Source organism: Lepidochelys kempii, chromosome 10, assembly GCF_965140265.1.
Source record: "Lepidochelys kempii isolate rLepKem1 chromosome 10, rLepKem1.hap2, whole genome shotgun sequence".
Lineage (NCBI taxonomy): Eukaryota > Metazoa > Chordata > Testudines > Cheloniidae > Lepidochelys > Lepidochelys kempii.
The window spans coordinates 50,321,430-50,330,046 of NC_133265.1; positions in this window are offsets into that span (position 1 = coordinate 50,321,430).

Sequence of the window (8,617 nt, forward strand, 5' to 3'; positions counted from 1 at the left end):
TAATGAGTCAAATCACAACAAAGCACAATGGGCAAGGCAGGTACACTCAAAATTGTTCCCCTACCCCTAGTCTCCTGCCTACAGTCCTCGCCCAAACATGGGAATTTAGGTAGGGTGAATGGAGAACTAGATGCTGGCCAGATCTTGCATAGGAACATTCCTCTTACCAAAAGTGCCATGGACTTGTTACTCATCAGGAAGGAGTCAGGCTGTTGGTATTATATTTCGTTCAGTGGATAACACCTCTAGTCACATAAACTGGGGTGTAAGTCAGAGCTGGTGTCTTAAAGGAATTACAACCCACAGCCAGGACCCCACCACTATGCTGGGCTGCATCTAGGGTTTCTTCAGAAGACGCCCATGTCAGTACTAGCTAGGCATGAGGGTACTTAGGTTAGACATTTTTGAGAGCTGGCAGACTCCAAAGCAATCTTCACATTTACTGCAATCTTTACTGCACTGTTTGTTACTACCTCCTGTTTGTACTTTTCCATTCAGCTAGCACTGTGGGAAGGGGATCTAGGGCTTTTTACTTCTCCACGACCACTTCAAGCCAGTCATTACCCTGTGGTGGCTGTTTGACATTGGCAGGCCAGGCCCCAGAGGAGAGGCAGCTATGGTATTGCGACAGGCACCCTTGGCGATAGCTGTATCAGAAAACCGAATGGGAAAGGAGGCTGAACTACCCTCTCTCTCACCCCTGGGCTCTGCTTGCTCTAGAGTGCATCTCTCTGACCCGTCGTGGCACTTCAAAGGACAGCACTCAATTCAGTCCCAACGTTGCCTACGATTCACAGGCATTTGGTGCCCCCTGCATTGTACAGCTGAAAAATCATTACAGAAAGTTATTTACGATAAAGGGGTGAATCCCACAGCATGTCACGTTTCTTGCATTGATGACTATTTTGTGTCCAGCACATTGGGTCCCATATCTGGGCACTGGCAGGGGGAGAGGCCTGTGGCTAATGTGAAATCCATGCAAAAAAACATTCAAAAGGGGGTTGCCGGGGGGGTGGGGAAGGGAGGAGATCCTTCTGCTTCATTTCCCCCATGCCCAGAGTGATCCGACAGATTACGTACAGGGTGGGAACACAGTGCTACTGCATGAAGCGCTGCCAGCCGTCTCTTCCAAGACCAACAATACATTTCAACAACAGACGTTCAATCAGCTCTGGACCTAATTAGATTAAATATTTGCCAGACGCCAATTCCAAATGTCCCTGCTCCCTGCATTGGAACCTAGGAAGCCAAAACCCATCATTTTACACTCACTGCTTAAAGCCAAAATGGAAAAGTGGGGGCAGAAGGGAAGGAGCCTTGCATCTCAATGGCCTTTGTGGCACTTAAAGCTGCTGCTGCACTGTGCTTCCTTGATGGCATTGTTTTGTACTAAGCTAGTGCCACCCTCCAGTCCAGTGCAGTTGCTGTTTGTTTTCAGGTCCAGGTGGCTTTCCAAAGAGTTCCACGCCATGGCCGACTTCCATCTACACCGCGTGAAACGATCACTTACTGCAGGATGTGAGGGTGCAGGGGAGAGGCACCAACATACATTTCAGAACAGGAGTGAATGGCAAAAATCCAGCACAGTTGAATTCTCCACCCACTGGCAATACCGAATAGGGGATTTCGAGTGCCTTAGCACCTAAATTAATACCCCCTCCTGTGGCAGGGAGGCCTGATGTGCCAGAAAACTTGGAGCAGAGATTTGGTTTCATTCGCAGCTCCGCTCTGATTGGAGCATGGGCTGAGGGTGCATAATGTATACTAGCATGGGCCAGTTCTCTTCCTCCTCCAGCTCTTTTTCAGTTTCACTTCATTTTAAAAAGATCCTATTTCTGCCTGCTCTCTGCTGCAGCAGTGGCTTCATATGGAGCAGAACTTCAAAACAGAGGCCAGGGTGTATTCTAGACTGGGCTGCTTGACCTTTGTTGTTAAGGTTGCTTGACACTTCCCATTACAAGACCCTGTTTTCAGTTGCTAATAACTTTGGGTTGAAATTTGCCAAGCTAGGTGCCTACTTCAGGCTGAATAATAATTTTTTTTTATTTCAGCCATAATGGTTCGCCTGTTTCTGAGAAGGTGGGCAGGGAACAATACATTGTTTTGCCCGCCTTAGTGGCAAATAAAAACTCTCCCCCCCTCCTGTCCTGTGCTTTGAAGCAGGGACTTGAAATTTGGTGGTGGTGGGGAGGGAGGGCAGGCGGTGGCCTTTGTGTCAGGCCTTGTATTTGGCCAGAGGGTGCCTTTTGCCATGAAAATCTGCCCAGCGTAGCCAAGTTTAAAATAAACTGCAACTTTGATTTTAGCAGAGAATATCTCCACAGAGTCTATCCTCACTAGCACACTCAAGCCTCTCACGTTTTTTAGTGCGGAGTCTGACCGGTCTGACTTTCGTGACGTATGCTCCAGCCCAGGGTGACAAGGGCGAAGCCTGATGTTTGCTGTAATTGCTGCTCTGGGCTGGGGTGAGGCCAGGCAACGGACCAGTGAGCCAGGAGTCCGGCTCTCCTGTGCTCTCAGTGACTCCTGCTGTCAGCCAGGCAGCGTGGAAGAGGAAGCCACCTAACTTGAATGCTGAGTATACAAAAGCTGAAGTGCGAGGAGGGAAAAGCAGAACAGTGGGAGCCTGGTGACACTGGATCTGGAGGCGGGTGAGACTGTGATTGGGAGTTGGGAAGGGGAGATTGGTACTGGCTCAGCAAGGAGACTGGACCTAGGGAGAGAGTGGGAGACCAGGACTGGGAGCCAGATAGTTGTGGGGGATGGGGGAGATCTGTGGGGAGGAAAGCCAGTGAGATTGGATGAGGAGCTTTTGGGGGATGGGGAGGAGGCTTTGCCCTGGCTGGCCAAGGAGACTGGGACTAGGAAACAGTGGGGGAGAGGGGAGAACAGGGGCAGTAGGGAGGGGGGAGAGATCTGACAAGGAGCTGGTGTATGGGGGTGGAGAGCTGGGACTGGCTGTGCAAAGAGCCTGGGATGAGAAGCCAGGGAGATGGTGGGGGAGAGACTAAGACTGGATGAGGAGCCTTGGGATGGAGGTGCAGGCTGGGATCCAGCTTGGGGGCAGTGGGGAACCAGGATGGGGATCTGGGACTGGCACTGGCTGGGCAAGGAGACTGGGTGCAAAGAGTTGGGGTGGGAGGGAAAACTGGGGGGTGGCTGGACCAAGAGTTTGGGACTGGATGTGGGAGGGAATGAGAGTTGGGGGAGGAGAAGCCTAGGGAGGGAGACAAAGACTGCCTAAGAAGACTGGATGAGGAGCATAGGGTGGAGAATAGAGTGAGCTGGGACAAGTCAAAAGGGACCAGGCTGCGGGAAATGGGCAGGAGAGTCTGTGTCCACCAGAACACATTTCCCTCCAAAGCCTGGGATGGCATCCAAGATTCCCAAGTCTCATCCTTCCTCTGCTCTCAGCACACAGACTACGGCGATTCCAGAGGTTGTATTATTCAGTTACATACTAGTTACTCTGTAGTACAATTCACACAAGGACTGGGAATTGCATGCACAGATCTAATACCAGAGTGTTATTCCCCAAACCTTCCCTCACCCCAGCAGTGGGACAGAAGCACTAGCTCAGTATGAAAGGAGAGAGGTTATATACCTTTGAAATCTCCATAAAACCTCCCGTTAGATATTGTGAAGAGGCACATGAGTGGAATATGGTGAATGACAGAGAATTACCTTTTAGTTCTTCTCTTCCATAGATCACTGTGCTATTCCATTTGGTAGTTTGTGTCCCAAAGCAAACAGGAATCCATCCTTCCCTCTTTTTAAAGGGTTTCCTTTTTCCCCTCTCCATTTGTCCTAGTTCATTTTGTTAGAGGAACTGGTACTAGGCTGCCTGGGAAAGGAGCAGGAGCAGTCTCTTTCTATTCACCAAGGGAGCTGAGCTGCAAACAGCCACTTCCTGCAAACCACAGTCTTTGTGCAGAGGCAAATCCAGCTGGAATTAATTGAGTCACAGGTGGACTATTAGCAGCTATCAGGAAAGAAGCTGCCTGAGCAGTGACAAAGCTGGCTCAGGCTTTGGGAGTCTTGAAGGGAGAAGAGGCACAAGTTGCAGTATAAGCTAACGTAACAGTGGCTGGGGCTGTACATTCTTAGCTGCAGCCTGGAGAGATTTTGCTCTTTTGTCATTTTATCTTATTTCCTCTTCTTTTGAAGCTCTGTGTTGTGCATTTGCCTGGCTGAGCCCTTGTTATTAGCCACACTTTACTGCTGGATGTGTTAGCAAAGATGCCAGCCAAAAGCCAAAGGAAACTAGGTACATGCTGTGAGCTCCTGACAGGGATACAAAAGTAGGGCCCTTCAGCTTCTGTACAAAATAATAATGACCATTGGAGACAAGAGGAGGTAAATCTGGCCTAACGCATAGAGAAAATACTGATCTGTGTCCCCAGCAGCCACTGGTTTGTCACTTCTGCCTGGCTGGCTCCTGCAATTCTCTTGTCGTTCTGGCTCTTTCCTTGTGCTGAGCCCTAACATTGCCCCCATCCCCCAAGCTCATTTGCCCACTGAGCCCCTCCCCAAAATGTATCCTTTTCTTGTCTGTGACCTATACAAAACCTAACAACACTAAAGGCAGAAGAAAAGCTAACATCTCTAGGACCAGGCACACCCCCTAGTCTGAGCTAAAACAGCCTGTTCTTTTTGTAACAGCATCCTTTCCCCTTCCCCCCTTCCAACCTGTTTGTGTCACCCATATCTTGTCTTTTGGCCTCTGCGCTCTTTGGGGCAAGGACCATCATTTCCTATACGTTTGGACAGTCCCGAGCACAATGAGGCACTAAATGATAGCACGTTATTTTGGCTCATGTTTGCCTGAGCGTTCAGCTATAAATAGTTCCTGCCACTTCCTTTGCAACCCTGTGCTTGTAACTTGCACTAAGGTAGACATTCCAGGCTCCCAGGATTGATACATGAATCACTGCTAGGGGAATCAACTAAGCAGAGAAAGGAAGGACTCACTTACTCCTGGTTAAACACAACATAGAACAAACAGAGTACAGGAAGCTCCACTGATGATGAGCAAAGAACTGCCTGAATACACCTCTGAAAAATTACTTGAACCCCATGTAGCTGGGTTGCCCCAGGGACACTCCCCTCCAGTATTTTCCTTCCAAACAAAATCAACCTCAGTTCTGGGTGGGTGGGAGAATTCCAAACATGGTCTCTGGAAAACAAATCTTTGGTAGGGCTGGCTGGCTAGATGTTTTCAGGGATTGCTCCAATGCCCCTTGTCATCCACGGGACTCGGATCAGGACCAAACTTGCACCCTGAGAGAGGGAGAGCTTGGGTCTGGCCTCCCCTTCAACAGCCTCATACCTTCATGAAGCCACATGACCAGAACATTACACAATGCTGCTTGCTGTTGGAACCACTAGCATTGACGCTGCTCCAGCAAAAATAGGTTTGGGATGTGGATGGACAGATGTCACAGAGGCTGCTGAGTCCTTGCTTTTCCCAATCATTCTCTTCTGCATCTGTGATGCTGTTAATACAATGTTGATTTGAACTTCAAACTGGCAGCCTCTGCTTAACTCTCCCCCGCCCCCGCACTGGAATATCAGGGACGTTTCAAGTCATGCCTGAGGTGTCCTGGTAAGGCAGAATGGGCAATCTTGGGCTCTGGCTGCACTGGATGTGGCTCTCACTATTAATCCTCTACTTCTATAAACATTAAATACATGCCAAAAGTCTTAAGATAAAAAGTGCTGGTGTGCTCATGCATTTGAGAAGCCAAACGGAGGTAAAGTAGGGAGGTATTCTGAGAATAACCCTCCTGCTTTACAAATCCTATGGGTAATCTTAGCAACAAACTGGGTACTTGCCTTTATTACCTGCAGTCTGGGAGCTGCAACCAATTCACATAAGGAGGAGCTGATGTTCTGAGAGCTTTCATGTGGTTTGTTGCTGTGAGAAACAGCTCCCTTGGTACCCAGGCATTCCAAGTATCTGTTTCATTTAGTTTCAGACTTGCAAGGCAGTACGATCACATCATTGAGTAGTGGGGGTGGGGTGATCACAAAAATACATATATACTGAAACAACAGTAAGGACATGAATACATTTTTCACCTGCAAATTCTGGCTCCTTACTTGGTCCATAGAATCACTACAATGGATGTGCATTGTAGCGCATAATGTAGAACACATTAGATCATATTCTCTTCTCAGATGTGACCAATATCAAAACACAATTGTGTGATTAACCCCTGGACTGCTCTACAGTGTGATTAGCACACCTCAGGAGCATGATCTCTAAAACAGTTACAGCCCAATGACTAGAACTATTAACATTGTTCCTCTGGTTTGTAGACATTGTTACGTGTGATTGCTTTCCCTGGTTGGTATGGGTGTCTTCTATTATTCTGAGGTGGGGGAGCAGCATCCCTTATGTATAATTACATGCAGGGAAGAGGCAGAAGAACTGTGAACTAACTTGACCCCCGTTGGGCAGCCGGGATGGGGGTGGGAAATGCGGGGGGATGTCAGCAGAGAATGAGACTCTCCTTGGCTGATCCCAGACAATGAACTTGTCTGTCAGCGAGTAATTTAAAAGCAAAGGATCCAGGTCCTGAGAACAAAATAATTTGACCAAAATGCTTAAAATAAAACAAAATAAATAAAATCCTTTGTGTAACAGGCCAGGTAATATAAGTCCAAATGCAAGAATGAGGAAGATGGTTTCAAGTAACAGCAGCTCTCTTAGGTGACAGCGGGCTTATTATAATGAGCTCTCAAGCCAAACGAGTTGAGCTCTTTGGTTTTTTTAATTCAATTTCTGTAGCTCATGAAGATCAACAAACAGCTTTTGTGGCCTAGCTAATTTTCTGAGGCGTTAGTTGGTGATGGGCAGATGGGAGACCAGAGAGCTGATGCTGCCTGCCATATTGCCTTAGCAGTTAGGGTGCAAGAAGCAGGGGTTAGAATATTGGAACGTGGAATGCATATTGGAATACTGGAACTTTGAGCTGTCTTTATGATGTGCTTTCTGACTCCCAAAGCCTCCGGCTCTTTAGTTTACACAACAGCCTCTGAGGGATCCTAATAATTGGCAGTGAGGAAAATGGAAGAAATAACCCCAAATGATTTTATTCTGCCCACGCAGGCTGTGATACCGTAATATTTAAATTGAATAAGATCTGAGCAGTGTATGTAAGAATGGGCAGCTATTTTTAGTGCTGTACGCTGAACAGATGTTAACCTTAGTGGATACAGCCTTCTACCACCCTGAAGCTGGATTCACTCATTAAATTATGATATTGGAAACTTAAACCTCATCTCTTCTAATTATACCCACATTAAATCAAGATCTGGTGCCAGGTCAGCTAGCTTGTTAGTATCACTTCCCTTCCCCCCATGCTTTCTCCCAGGCTTTTCCCCCTGTGGCATGGCGGAAAATGAGTACAGGTTACTATGAGTAATATGTTTGTCATTGTCATACCACACTTACCTTGCAAGGTATACACTGAACTTCATAAACGTATTTAATGCAGTGGCCGCCACTGTTCCCTCTAATTTTTTCCTCTCATGTGCAGAATGAATTTTGTTATGTGCACCCATATGGAGGTGATGTGTGACAAACCACATTCATATTGGTGCACATAACTAAATTAATGGGGGTGGGGGGCAAAGGGTTCAGAGTGTGGGAGGAGGCTCAGGGCTGGGGCAGAGGGTTTGGGTGCAGGGGGTGAGGGCTCTGGCTTGAGGTGAGGGCTCTGGGATGGGCTGGGGATGAGGAGTTCAGGGGGGTGGGAGGGGACTCAAGGGCTGGGGCAGAGCATTGGGGTGGGGGTGGAGTGAGGGCTCCAGCTGGGGGGGGGGTGCAGGCAGGCTGCCCTGGGCCTGGGGCCAGACAACTCCCCCCAGCCCTCTCCCTGCCGACAGCAGCGAGCTCCGGGGGCGGGGCCCCTCCCTCCCCGCTGGCAGTAGCAAGTGAGCTCCCAGAACCGTGGCAGCCCTGCACACCCCAACTTGCTCCCCTCCCCAGTCCCCGTCCACTGCTGCTGCGGCCCTTTATAGCCGGCTGTGTGGCTACACAGCTTAGAGGGCACTTAGGACTGGCTACTTATCTATGTAAATTACAAATACCCACAGCGTGCATGGGTTACAGAAGTGTTTTATATGCACGTTTCGTTGTGTTAACATACTTCACAATTTGATAAAAATGAATTCTTCAGTCCTGATCCTGCAAACACTTACTCACGTGCTTAATTTTACTGCTGTTAGTAACAAATCTCTAGTACTACTCTCAGTAGTAAAGTTAAGCTCATGCATAAGTGTTTGTCTTGGCTTTTTAAAAAATAGTTACACAGCTGTACAGTACCAAATGCCAGCCAGGAACACTGCATGCCTGGAAGGAGTGTTTGACTGGATACTTTTTAAAAGCTGGGTGTGTCATTGAAAGACAAAATGCTCCCATACAAAGCAAAAAATCCATTGCTGATCTGTGGAAAAAGACTGATCAGTGCAAAATTCCCTCCAGTCCCCAAGAAGGAAGTTGGCTTCTCCCAAGCACAGAACTAACGATCCCCTTCAATCTATCAAATTCCACACAGTCATCCAATTTTTGTTTAAAGATATTAGTACTTAACTTTACCACTTCACTTGG